A 15,022-nucleotide genomic window follows, 5' to 3' on the forward strand; every position below is an offset into this window, starting at 1 on the left:
TGAACATGTCTGTGTGTATCTGTGTATCTGTGTGCTTGTGTACATTTCCCTACGCAATAACTCTGTCAATTTTTCGTCTACAGATTCGAAATTTGATATACAGGGTACTGAGAGTTGGCAAATTTTTTCAATCCGTTTAACTCCAAAAATGTGGCTCTTAAGGGGGCAAAGTTCAACGATTTGACCTTTGAAAACTCTAGCAAACTCCTCCGCCAATTTTCGTCTAAACATTTGAAATTTTAGATATAGGCTCCTCGGACATGGCTTTAAGTTAATAACTTGATTTGAGCCCAAAACATTAAACGGAAAGGGGTCATAATAGGGATCAAATTTTTAAAAAATTGACAGCTTTTTTTTTTTGCTCAACATACACCTCCAAACACCCGATATATGCCGGGCTGAAATGCTAGTCTATATATCTATAAAAGTGAACGTGTATGTGTGTCTGTGTACATTTTCCTTCGCAATAACTCTGTAAATTTTCAGTCTACAAGCTCGAAAGTTGATATACGGGGTACTGAGATTTGAGAAAATATATGAGATCGGTTTTCAGCCAGAAATTTGGCTGTTCAGGGGTCAAAGTAGAACGATTTGACCTTTGAGAACTCTACTAAACTCCTCCGATAATTTGGGTCTAAACACTTTCAATTTTAGGTATAGGTTCGTTGGACATGGATCTAACTTTATAACTTGATTTGAGCCCAAAACAATAAATGTTAAGGGGGCATAATAGGGGTCCAAGTTTGAAAAATTGACCGTTTTTTTTGCTCAGTATACACCTCCAAACACCCGGGCAACGCTGGGCACCTATGCTAGTATATCTCTAAACGCGAACGAGTCCGTATGTGAGTGTGTCTCTGTGTAAATTTCCCTACGCAATAACTCTGTCAATTTTAAGTCTATAGACTCGAAATTTAATATACAGGGTACTGAGATTTGAGAAAATCTTGGGGATCGGTTTTCGGCCAGAAATTTGGTTGTTAAGGGGTCAAAGTTAAAAAATTTGACCTTTGAGAACTCTACCAAACTCCTCCGATAATTTTGGTCTAAACACTTGAAATTTTAGATATAGGCTCCTTGGAGATGGATCTAACTTAATAACTTGATTTGAGCCCAAAACAATGAATGTTAAGGGCTCATAATAGGGGTCAAAGTTTAAAAAAATTGACCGCTTCTTTTTTTACACCTCCAAACGCCCAGGCAACGCCGGGCTGAAATGCTAGTATAATATAAATGTATTTTCAAATGTATTACAAACGGTGTTTTCAATTCACTATCAATTTGCTTTCTCCTTTCCCTAAACATTTGGAATTGTTTCGTCCAACAGGTCTATTACTGGCTAACTGCGGACTGAGAGATGGTTATAACGATACAGATAAATACGTATCAACATTTGTTAAACAAGCGAGAATGCTATTAATTTTCATTTCACTACGAGGATAAGTTCGCTTTGTAGTGGATAGGTAGGTAGGTATTGTAAACCGTATTAATATATTGATTGATCAGTTTAATATTTTTTTTGTTTTCATTTTATTCAGAAACTCTTAGTTTCATTTATTTATTTTCTATTTGCATACGGCTTCATTTTCTCATGCTTTGTGCATTTATTCAGCCCTGCAAGCCTCAGTCGCCGTGCTGTGTGTTTTAGTAACGGACGAATTTGGTGTGTCGGAAAAGAAGAAGCAAAATAACTGTATCGATTAGAAATATCGATCTAGAACGGGGAAACATTTAAGCAGCTGATCGCAGCAAACATACATTTTACGGCGAGGACAAGCAGGGTAGCCGCAGCAATCGATAAATCCTCATTCCATGGTTTAATAGAGATATTTGGACGATACCCTGAAGAAAGATGGAAAGTATTTTTTTTAATGTTTGATTAAAAAGAAGACACTTTAGACAGTAAATCCTACACCAGATAAAATGAAATGTGTTCAAATTTAAATTGGCTGTTATTTTGTATGCTATACCCTCATTTTACATGCATTTCCTTATTATACTTTGTCCAAAGATGTTTCCAACATAATAGGAACCTGCTCTATCAATCAAGCTCCACCCCTGTCTCATCGCTGTAATATTACATCCCTGAGTCTGTTTTACAAGTACTGCAATAGAATGTGCTCCGCTGATCTCACAACATTTGTGTCCAATGTGGAAAACAGCGAGGCCGCACGTATAGCACTAGTAGCTGTACGGCAACCAACGTATGCCGATCTGCGAGCCGTATGCGACGTGACGTCCCAGCAAGGATGAAGGCCTGTAAAAAAACAATTAAAAAATATTTAAAAAAAACACAGAGGCCGAAGAGGATAGAAATAGACGTACTACACACGTGTCCCAAGGGTGAAATGGAAAGAAATGTCCTAAACATGGCCGGATTAACACAAAGTACGACGCGTTCGACACTGCAAAGTCGTGTTAAGCATATTGGAGTATGAGAACATTCTTGAACAAGAAGGAAGTCCAACTAATCCGTCAAGCAGCAAAATCACAGCCATTTACTTTTGTGATCCATAGATGTCGGAAAGTTTTCTACTAAAATATATTATTTCCGTAGACTAATAGACCATGCCATTTCTCTCCTGTTTTCCAGGCTGTCCTAGCATGCAAACGTTTTAATGTAATGCAAAAAGACATCTTGCTGCAAAACTCTCTCTCTCTCTCTCTCTCTCTCTATATATATATATATATATATATATATATATATATATATATATATATATATCTCGTTGCTAAACTCCATTGTAGACATGTTTCCAAATAGTAGCTACTTACGTCCAAGTAGCAGTATGACTTATTGCGAGTAGACAAAAGTAAGAAAAAGACAAGAAAATTAATTTTTGATAAGAGAGTGAGGAGAAAACCTAAATATTTTTGACATAAGAGATTCTAAATTAAAACTAATTTTTGAGATATTCGAGAAATATTAGATGCTGCACATGCAGAAATTACATTACTCAGTCATTGTATAAATATAACTATCATATCTAATAAAAAAAGACTGAACTATTCAACATTTCTAAATACCTACATATATGACAATTATAAAAGAAACTATACATATGGTATTACCTAATTGTAGAAGCTCCTTCACCCAGCAGCTTAAAACTGCTTACGGGGGCTTTCAATACAATACCCCTAACCTATTTATTGGTTGTTATAGTCACAACGTTTCGTCCGTTTTGACTTCCGGCCTTCATCAAGTGTTTTGTATCGAACTGGGGAACCGTTTGTTAGGAGTCTCGAACCCAACCCTTTATTATTATTACGGGGGTACCATGTTCGGACTCCAGCTAGGCTCTGGGACATAGTTGCTGATTCTCTGTTTTGAATGTTACTTTTCACTGCTTTCGTTCAGGATTGAACTCAGCACTTTTGGGTAGTTGTAAACTTTGATACAACGTCAAGGACCACTCGGCCATATGTCACTAGGACAATAATATAGACAATTACTCCTAACCTATTTCTCATAGCACTAGACCAAAGAACTTAAAAGAGTTATTTTAGTCCTTCTTCACATAGGAACCAGCCAGAGTTACGCGTTTGTCTTATCGTGTAATACAGCTTTAAAAGCCGTTTTTTTAGAACATCTCACGTTTGTACTCTAACTATAACGTTGTTTCTGAAATCAAGACTTCATTGTCTGGGAAATGCTTCCATTTAATACTACTTCATGGCTTGGGAAGACAAAAGGGTGCAAGGTGTAGAGATGTCGCTACCACGTTTGGGTTTACAATGCCAGTGTTTTACAAGGTTTTACGGCGGAACATCATTATCATAGTTTCTTTCTTTTTATCAAAAGACTTCTGTTTGTGTCCGTTTAAATACAAAAACTACATAACTGAACGACACTCAACCTTCTTCATTTCACACCTCGAAACCACTTCACACCTAGGAATAAATATAATATTTTGTGAATGACTTCAGGTAGATCTTATTACTCCAAGTTCCCTGTAAACAACAAACTATTTTTTTAGTATTTAAAGTTCAACAAATCCTGTGGGATTTTTTCCTATTAAAACTATTTAATACTAGCACCCTGTCCAAAATTACTCGGTTGTACAATACGCTTAAATATTATATTTTAATTGATGCAAATTTCGTATTCATTATTATCTTACATTTCGTATTTATTATTATCTTACATTGGACCAAATTTATAGTGATTTAAAAAGTTAAAAACAAAAAAAAAATGACTCGTGCGCCACCATCGAGAATCGAAACAAAACGTTTAGCTTAAAATTTGCTTTTTCCTTTGACGGTAATGCCTGGTCTATGAAGACATGTTTGCTTCAAGGCTAAACATGAACACAGGAACCAATAATTATTACGTTACGCATGCATATTCGTAATGCCGTCGTTCGACCGTAATTTGCAAATTCCATTTTTTTAATTTTCACACATTAGCACTGATTTCCCTGGCTAATACCAAAATACAGAGTGTCACATTGGTTCGACTATTCTCTCTTCCTCCCCCCCTCTCTCTCTCTCTCTCTCTCTCTCTCTATATATATATATATATATATATATATATATATATATATATGCTTTGATGTTTATTTTTGTCTTTTGCTTTTGTTTTAAATAAAGAATTGTGATCGGATTGGCCTGTCTACTTCTTTTAAATATAAATATACCCCTCTGATAAAAATAAATAAATAAGGCAATTGTTTTTAGTTTTAATATAATTATTTGCCTACAAAACCCTTATGTTTAAATGCAAGAAAAAGAACAAAAAATAAATAAAAAGAGCATCAGTAGGTGCATGAAGAGAAATATTGTATTTTATCCAACAGGTGGCGCCCAAGGAAAATCACTCGAAACCGGTTTCTAAAAGATCGATGTTGGCAATGATAATTCATAATAAATTAAATTAAATATATTACCACTATAAATCAACTTTAAATAACGATCCTAAATAGAAAACGTAAAACAATTCGCTTGCTATCAACAGTAAATAATATACAGCTATTTAGGAACATCGATTTTCCTTCATGTAATATGCAAATGAGGTTACCACTTGAGCATATATATTGCAAGAATCATACTATATATAGAAATAAATGATATAAAATTAATGCAAGTGAGTTTTCAGTATGAAATTTAATTAGGAAAGTAATATACTTTTTGTATATATTAATATTAATCATATTGTGAAAAAACAGACAGGAATAAGAATTTATGTTTTTGTATGAGTACCAAATAGTCTAATCGTCTCTCTCTCTCTCTCTCTTTCTCCCTCCCTCCCTCTCTCTCTCTTTATCTGTTGTCTTACTCGATTTTTTTATATATAATAGTCCCTATTTACAATGCCTCCCCACGGGACAGAGTTAGACACCAGGGTCGTTTTTTAATGTGGAGAAAAGGGACCAAAATAAAAATTGTCTCAGTCGTGAATCATTTCTCCTCCACTGACAGAGAACAAGAAATTGAAGTGCAGCATCTGAAGAACAGATACTACACTTTGAGGGATTTATTTCCTTCCCCACTGAGCAAATTAGGTACAATGCCGATTTTTAAAGTGAGGAGTGAAGGGGAAATGGGGACCAACTCCCCGGGGAGTAAGGGAGCTGGATAGTGACAATTGGTATGATGGGTTGCCCCTACATTGACCAAGGTTTTATATGTGGGGTTTCCCCCACATATGGTCTTTGCTAGCAGTATCTGCTGGAACAGATACTACACTTTGATCTTGTCCCGGATTGCCGCTGGCAAAGTGAGGATCTCCTTACTATACGCCCTTGCTTTCTATTTCTTTCTGTCTCTCTCTGTCTCTCTCTCTCTCTCTCTCTCTCGTTCTATTTCTCATCAACCCCTTTTTTTCGTCTCTCATTCTCACTCACTTTATAAATATAAAACAGATTTCTCTAATCACCGTGGAAAATAGTCACGGCTTTCGTCTTTTTAACCTTATTATTGTTATCGCATTCATTTTATTTATAACTGTTTGGTATGTTATGCTGATGTCTGATGGCGTTACACTTAATGTCAATTGAAATAATGTCGTAAATAACTCTCGATGTTTCTGTCAGATGTTCGATGCAACGCAAAACACGTATATTTCTCTCCGTTTGTTTGTTTCCAGGGCGTGTCATCTTCTCCAACCTCGTCATGCACATCTCTCGTACTAAACCCTTTTTCTTCGCCTCCTCTTTCTTTGTAAATCTTATGTTTTCTTTACTATTATTATTATTATTATTATTATTATTATTATTATTATTATTATTATTATTATTTATTTATTTATTTATTTACTAATTAGGAGCAGTCACACAAACCAAAGTCAAAGTTTTCTCTTTGAGAGCAACTTTTGGTGTTCTCTGGAGTCTGAGTGACAAAAAGTCTCACCAGATTTCCAGTACTCTACACATTTTTTCGATAACCTTTGCAAAAATAATTTGCGTTATCCCAACAGTCGATTTCTCCTTGGAAGCGACTATTGTTCTTCAATAAAATTTTGGATTTAATAAGCCTCTCCAGTCCTCTTTGCACTCGTCCAGCGAAAGTCTCGCTAGTGCTTTTTCACCTTGGTCTTTCCATCCTCCTTTACTCCCCTTCATTATTTGGTGCGGTGCCAGCGTATAGTGATATATACAGACAAAAGAAGGGGCGGAATGCACCTTACAATTATACAGCTTAAGTTTTCATGATTGCATGTTATATTCCGTTGGGTTTTATATCTGTAGTTGTTTCTGTATGCCCAGTTTGTGTATGTATTTTATGTGTGGTTTTAGTTACCGCATGCAAGTGTTTTCCTTAATATTTCTACAGTTTTCATTATTGCTATTTCAGGTATCTTCTCAGCCATTCCTATGATGCGAATCTTTATCATTCTTTTTTCAAAGGTTTGTTCCTAGCGATCCTATTATCAGTGGTGTTATCTATTTTCAATAATAGTAGTTTTTGCATATAATCACCAAGGATCGTTCATTGACAATAGATTGTGGAGTTCCCTATAATCTGAGGGAAAATAAATCTTCTTGGGTTTTGCGTACTCTTCACTCATTTTAATAACCCGTGCAAATGATTTTGTATTATCGCAGCAGCTGTTTACTATTTTGTATGCATTAGTGATAATCATTGGTATTTTTTGAATTTGCGACGTCCCTGTACTCTTCACAATTATCCAGCGGACGTTAGGTTATTATTAGGGCTATGACAACAGCATATTCGTTTCAGTGTTTGGACTCTCGAGTATATATCCGACACAGTTAGACATAATTAATCAACCGAGAACCACATCACTCTACATAAAACATATAAGATGTCAATGGATATATACCTGAAAACCAAAACAAGAAATGTAATATGCTGTTGTCATATCCCTCGTAGTTATTGCCCTCGGTTTTTTATACTCTTTGCTATTTTCGACGCTCTTGCGCGATACAGGTCGAATTCGATGCCGTCACATTCTGTATCGGTGTTTGTAAGGAGAACATGAACGTGATATTTATCGCAGGTTAAATTCCTTTAGATAAAGGTGGGTTACTTTTGATATGTTTCAATTTCATTTCTATTGTGAATTTCATGTGAATTGATAAAGTTTTAGATTGATGTGGCGTAATTTCCGCATTTTCTGTAGAATCTCAGCTGTTTTAATCAGTGCTGTCCACTGTAGAGTCAGTTTTCACATGGCCCCAGTAGACGTTTGGTTGATACTTATCGGAATTGTTTTTCCTACTGCTATAATTATTACGAAGCATAGTCGTGCTGGTCCTGGATATGACCTTAAACTATATCCGATGGTGAGGCCCTAGCTTGCGGACAACCCTTTAATTGCCATTGCTACCAAGTCCACTCAGACCCGGACTGGTAGTACCTGTTAGGGGCCCAACTGTGGGCTACCTAGACACCGACTTAAAAAAACAAACAAAAACAAATATACTCTATTAAAAGATTCTGCAAAATCAGTGGATTCGGCATTAAATAACTTGAAAAGTGTTGATATGCCGTAAACCAACAACAACCAACTAACCATGGCCATGCTTTTTTTTTAAATTAAAATCCAAATTAAAAGCTGACAACTATAAAAAGTAAATAGTGTTCAGATCAAATGAATATGCTATTCAGCGTTTGTTTTTTTTAAGGCAGAGAACGCGTTAATAATTTACACACAAAACAGCATAATTATTTATCAATACAAATGTTTGGGGAACAAGCAGGAAACAGTTATCGGGACTAAAATTTGGGCTAACATGGGCATGCTCACCCTCTTTTATTTAAAAAGCTCACTCGTTACACTTGTAAAAACGAATCTTCTATTATTGCATTATGCCAGCAGTGTAAAATATCACGGCTGCGTGTTGTTTTAGTGATTTGTTTTTCAATTTCATTCACTAGGTGACTTTTCACTAGTGTTATTAGTAGGGCTATGACAACAGCATATTCTTTTCATTGTTTTGATTCTCAAATATTTATCCATTGATGTCTTATATGATTTTATGTACAGTGCTGCTGTTCCCGCTTGATTAATTATGTCCAACTGTGTCGGATATACACTCGAGAGTCAAAACAATGAAAAGAATATGATGTTGTCATAGCCCTAGTTATTACCATTCTTACACTTTTAACGCCAGATCTTGTGACGAAAAGGATAGACGTAAATATATAAAGAAAAGCTGGGATTGTGGCAGTGATGAAAAGACAAAGGCAATGGCGGAAGAAATGAGATGTAAGAAAAACGAGAAACACAGCCCAAGAGAGAACAAGACAGATGTAGAACCTCTGGCTATAACAGATATATTCTGGAAAACAAATGTCCCATTATTCCCGATATACACAGTGCAACACAGATTTCCTTTTAGGCTTCCTACATTGAGTTCGTGAATTTTCGTTGAAAAATTACTATATAACACTTTTGACATCATCTCATTCTCGAGATGTTGTTTGGCTTTAGCCCCAAAACGCCAGGCAACGTACGCGGGCAAGCAACCGACTTATAATCCTCCAGAAACTAATTATCCTATCGTTTTCTCAAGGTCTTAGAGATGCTGGCCACAAGCCAAAACTTTCCCTTTTAGATTTCTGACCTTTTCCTGTATTATCCATATCTCTGGGCTCGACTTAGGATCAGCTGTCATAGGGGTCGAGGAAAATGCACCAGGATTAAGACATTAATGTTTATTGGCATCGGGAAACTGGCACTGCTTGATTATGATTAACCGGGAGAAGAGATGGCTGTTGTCCGTGATTAGTTGAATAGAAAAAGCCACTAAGTATTCTCGGGAAACGCTTCCTCCGATTATTTCTAAGCTGTTTATAAAGAAATGAAATGCCTGCTATAGTCTAATACTTTTAAAACATTTAGATAAACACCCGCAGACATGTTTTCTCTTTTGCTGATGCTCTGAGCGCAGTACATATGAGATGTATTGTCTAATTAATCTAATTGTGTATGGCTATGCATTATTTTATAATAAAGTAAATCGTAATTCGTATTATTTGATCCTTGAAAGGACCCATGTCGCAGTGGGTAGAATACTTTGAAAAATCAATTGTTAAAAGTGATATTCTCCTTAAGGTTGAAGGTTCAATCTTCGGTCTGGGTGCTATCCAGTTATGGCTGATGGAACAAAGGCATGCTACACCATGAAGTAAGTAAAGTGTTCCCCTCGAAATTCCGACCAAATTCTTGAGTTTGACAGAAATATTCTACAAGGTACACCTGAGGAAGGTTGGAGGTTATATTGACCGAAATGTTGTGAAAATAACACTCCAGATGAAAACAGTAGTCCGATGAATTAAATAATACAAATAATCAATCCTCATCTCAAAAATTCAGAAAAGTAATTCGTAGTTTTGTACTCGCAACTTTGTTAAAAGGTTTTCCATAGGATCTGTGTGATCACAAGTCACTTGTTCGATCGTATCTGTTGATTAACCTTCAGTTTATGACCTAATTACCGACAATTGCGCATTAGCATGTTGCGTCTGCTTTTGTATGACACTGGAACTTAATACTGTCGGGCAATTAATTCAAAACGTAGCGTTACCTCTTCCCCATGTTAAGATATGCTTTCTTTTTAGAAACAACTGGGGCGAGTTTACGTTGATATAACATCTGAAAAGATATTTTCGGTTTCAAATATTTTTTTTTATTCAATGAATTCCACGTCATCAAACTTACCTTCTGTAACTAACTGAATAATTACCTTTGTATCTGGTTATTTAACTTACCGGAAGATTCTGATGAGAAGTTTCTAGAAAGTGTGTTGTAAACTGTATACGTATCAATTTCCATATCCCTAATCAAAGCATATCGACATTGAAGTGTAAAGACCTACTGTCATATCCAGAATTATGGGCAAGGCAATATAAGTGGAGAGCTAGCTTGCAATAATATTCTTTTCGCTTATTTTTTTCTGCATTTCGTAAAATTGATTTTATTCTATGCCGTCATTCACTTTTTACGACCTGGGACTATGTGATATAATTCCACACTTGCTATCGGGAATTGTATAGAATACGAGTATCATATTTAAGCTGCTAGATCTCTGCTCCATTTGATAAGATTCAGAAGCGTATCTGTAATTTGGCTAAACTCACTCTTCTTCCTTGTATTAATTTTTCTCTCACAGGGAGGCTATGCTTTTAGTCCTAGTCATTTCGAAATTGTCTGCTTTATCCCTGCTTCTATAGTGCTAGCTCGTTTGCCTCCTTACTCTAGTGGTCTTCACAAATTTAGTCTTTTGATCCCTAGGTGTAATGCAGGTTTCTATCCTAGTAGTTTTTATGCAAGAATTGGTAACTTACTTAACTTTTGACAAACTATGGATACTCATCGTAAGGGTACCTGCGCAAGATTTTTTTGTGGTAAAAGTTGCGCTATCCCAAAATACACCTCACCTCACCTTACGTCACCTCACCTGAGACGGCCTTGTGAAATTCCAGTGGCAAGTGGAGGTTCAGGACGTCTGGAAACAATGCGGAGATAAACTGAGAGCACATACAGCTCCTAACATTCCCAAACGGTCACCAATCTGGTACTAGCCAGGCTCAGGGTTACTTAGCTTCGGTGATCTGAGGAGTACCGATGTATCAACGTGATTATACTATATATATGCAAGAACTACAGACTATACAAATATATGCACATAATACAGGCTATACACATATTTGCAAAAACGACTTCTTATCACAGTTAACCTGCTATTTGTTTTTCGTCAATCAGTAGCCATAACTTTTTCAAAGCTTACATCATAGGCATATCCTGTCTTTGAGTTAATAAATTACTAGACAATTAAGCGATTATTGGTTTCAGTTACGTACAAGGAAAACTGACGTAAATACAACACGTCTAGAAATGTTGCTAGCATCAGACAAGCTGTTGTTCAAGCAGTTCGCACAAGAAATGTTATTGGCCCCTACAGTTTGGTGTTGCTGTGCAAATGCACCACTTGTATAGATATTGATTGATGGTCATCATATCAAGAGGTACCAAGGTTTGAATTGAACGCAGCATGATCGCTTGCTCAAGATGTGTTAGGCAGCGGCATAGACAACCTTGGTCAGACTCTGTTCTTTGCAGGAGACAACGTGGATCATAACATTATCACATTGGATAGAAAGTATATCTTCCATGGGATGGGAATGATTGGAGCCATTACACCCAGGAAGCAAGTCAGTTATAGTATACGACGAGAAAAAATGCCTGACTTGAAACTTCTTGAAATGACGAATACCGATATTAAGGATTATCACTTTTCAAAGCATGTCAATTGTTGCTTAGACTTTATGTCGGTCCCATACGCATCTGATATCTATAATCGCAAAGTGGACATTTTTGGGGAAATGTATTTTCGCCTTCATAAAAGTTCGCACAGTTGTCAAGACATGATGCACCTGTTGCATAAAGACTGCAAATATTCAGGAAACTATTCGGTATAATTTCTTCCAATGATATACATGAACCCGGGAGATAAAGCATGTATCCTACCCACTCTAGATTACCTATGCGACTATCGTCAAAACACAATATGCCGACTATCATAAGTTTTGATCAACCGCTATTTTGGAAGTCGTCTGAAATCATGAATGCTGTTACAGATGATAGTCCAATTAGGGATGTGATACTGTTGCTTGGCACCTTCCATACATTCATGAATGTGTTGGGTTCCATTGGGACGTTGATGGATGGCACTGAACTCAAGGAGATTATGGAGATAGTATAAAGTGGCAATGCTGTCGTACACATGATAAGTGGAAAGGCAGTGCAACAATCGTTTCATGGACACCTGCTGGTGGATCAGTGTCTCAAACGTCAGATTGTTGCCAAGATCATGGAGGATGATTCTGGTTTTCAGAACCAAGTGGAGGAACTTGAGCGATTGTAAATTTTGATGGGGACTGGTGAGTGTGATTTAGATTCATTAATGGAATCCGATTGCATAAACATAATTCACATTTGACTGAGATAAAAGGATGAACTGTCAAGGGCCTCCAAAACCAGTAGGCTATTGATTAATTATCAGCACATAATTAGTATAGTTAGGACACTAGTTTCAACTGATAGAATGGGGTCTGGGGAGATGCATCTAAATGTTGTCTGAGCTTGCCTGCCAATATTCACAGCCACTGACGATCTAAATTATTTAAAGTCGGCACACGTCTGTATCTCCAGGAGATGTATGCATTGAAAGATGACAATCCTGTAGTGCATCAGAAGTTCCAATCTGGGTTCCATGTAATCCGACGCAGTGGCCAATACTAGGCTGGTCTTGGTCCAGAGATTGTGAGCGAACAGATATTAATGCGCTAACTCAACAGCCAAGGCGGGTTGATGCGAGGGAGTGGAATATCGGAGCACAGAGAAATGTTTGGGCTATGTCATCTGCTGTGTCATCTCTTTACAACCTTGCATGCAAGACCTTACTACACGAACTAACATAACAAATAAATAAGCTAAGGATTTGTCTGCCTTCCGGTTGCAGAAAAGTTGCAAGAAAACAAAACAGTGTTACACCATTTTCAGCTGATGAATCATTACGAAATATCATCACAGGAATCGATGCCAACGATGACGTCAATGTGCATAACCTCTTCAAATTCGGAAGAACATTGTTAAAAACTGGACGTTTTCCTACTCTCACAAACGAAGTTTTAATGTAAAGACTATAGCATCCAGCAAGAATGTGAAAGTATCTGCAGATCGTAGCATTGACCCAGCACCCCCGTTTCAGCGGCTTCTCGTAGTTTCTCAGACGGGAAATTTACAACTAGATGATGTAATGTCTTATGAACTATGTTAATGCGCGATGTCTTTGTTTGAGGGGAAAGGCCTCTTTCCTCAGGCAGACAAACTGCAACTTGCCGAAGCAATCAGAAACTATGAAAAAATAAAATCTGACAGTGGTGTGCAGCAAACAACTTACTAGACGGAGGATCTCTTCTCCATCGTCTGAAATGGAAGGAGGGTAGAACCTACAGTTCCATTGCAAACGATTATGCCTCATGTACTATCGAAAACTATGGAAGAGCAACTGTGATGTTTGATGGCTATTATGTTGGACTAAGTATAAAGGACTGTACACGTCAGGGTGGAAGTCGAAAGGTGAATGTAAAGAAGGTGAACATTACTGAGGCGACAATAATTTTCTGGGAAAAGGAGGATTTCTTGTCCAATCGGGAAAACAAGCAGGCACTTATCTAACTTATCATGGAACGAATGAAGCAGAGCAGATGTGATGTTATTCGAACAGAAGCAGAGGAAGCTATCAGTATGTTTGTTTTCAGATCAATAAGCTTTATTTTAGAAGACACACATCTTCTTGTTCTCTTGCTGTTTCATACTAATGTTTCCAAATGTACTGCACTCTATTTTCTCTCTGACAAAGGGACATCCTACGTCTATAACATAAAGGTTCTCAAACAGGTGCTTTGTGAAGCAGTTTACAATGACCTATTTTTTCTGCGTGCGTTTAGAGGATGTGATTCGGTGTCCAGGGTTTACGGGATTGGAAAGGAGTCGGGGTTACAACGAATCACCAAAAGAGCAACACAATGATAGACTGTTTGTTCAAAAGTATTTTCTCAACCAAAGCAAACGTAGGATGTTGTGGAAACCAATGATATCACTGTTCAATGAAGATCAGAATGAGTCGCTAGCGTCGGTTAAATACAATATACCCTGCAAAGAAGTTGCAAGGGCAAATATCTTCATCAAGCCAGAACGACTCCCTCCAACCGTCTCTGCCTGTAGATTTCATTCTCCGCGGACCTACTACAAGATTATGGAGTGGATAAGGTGTTGTGATGGAATGGTTCCATCTGAATGGTGATGGAAGGTAGTAGGAGACAAACTTGTTACTGTGATGAGAGACAAAAGTGCTGCTCAAGATGAACTGGTTCAGATGATTCATTTCAATTGTTTGGAAGGATGCATCACCCTAACGTGCACCTGCACAAAGCATAAACAAGAATGCACAAGTGCAATCGGAAATTTCTAAAATGGCAACTGTCACAAGATGAAAAGTGCACCCGTCATAGGTGATGAGGATGAGGAGGAAGGAGTGTGAAAAACTATGAAGAAATACGTATTTATGTGAATTGGGATGGAGGGTAGGTGTAACATAGATATGGTATAAAGAGGAATCCACCTCATGTGAAATATTGACCCTGAAAAAATGGGTAACAATGCAACATTTACTGGTTAATCCTTAAAATCGGCGGAGTAAGTGCTTTAAAACATAATGAAAAATGACTCGTAAGTTGACAATAATTCAAAATTTACAACTTTCCCATGCTCGAATCTTGTCCAACTTTTTCTATGATCTATATTAGACCGAACCTGACATAAAACTGCAAAAAAAATTGTATTTTTACTTTTTCAGTATAGAAATAATCAGAGAAACCGTTTCACTATATCACAACTTATCATTTCGGGTATACAAGCGCTCACAACTAGAGATCGAACGTTCAAGTATTAAGTTGATCGCTGGTCGCTTTCATCACTAAACCCTGAGACAGGCGACGCTACTGAGTGAAATCTAAAATTTCACACACACACAATATATATATATATATA

Source organism: Euprymna scolopes, chromosome 2 (assembly GCF_053919585.1).
Source record: "Euprymna scolopes isolate OS-2025 chromosome 2, ASM5391958v1, whole genome shotgun sequence".
In the NCBI taxonomy this organism is placed as follows: domain Eukaryota; kingdom Metazoa; phylum Mollusca; class Cephalopoda; order Sepiida; family Sepiolidae; genus Euprymna; species Euprymna scolopes.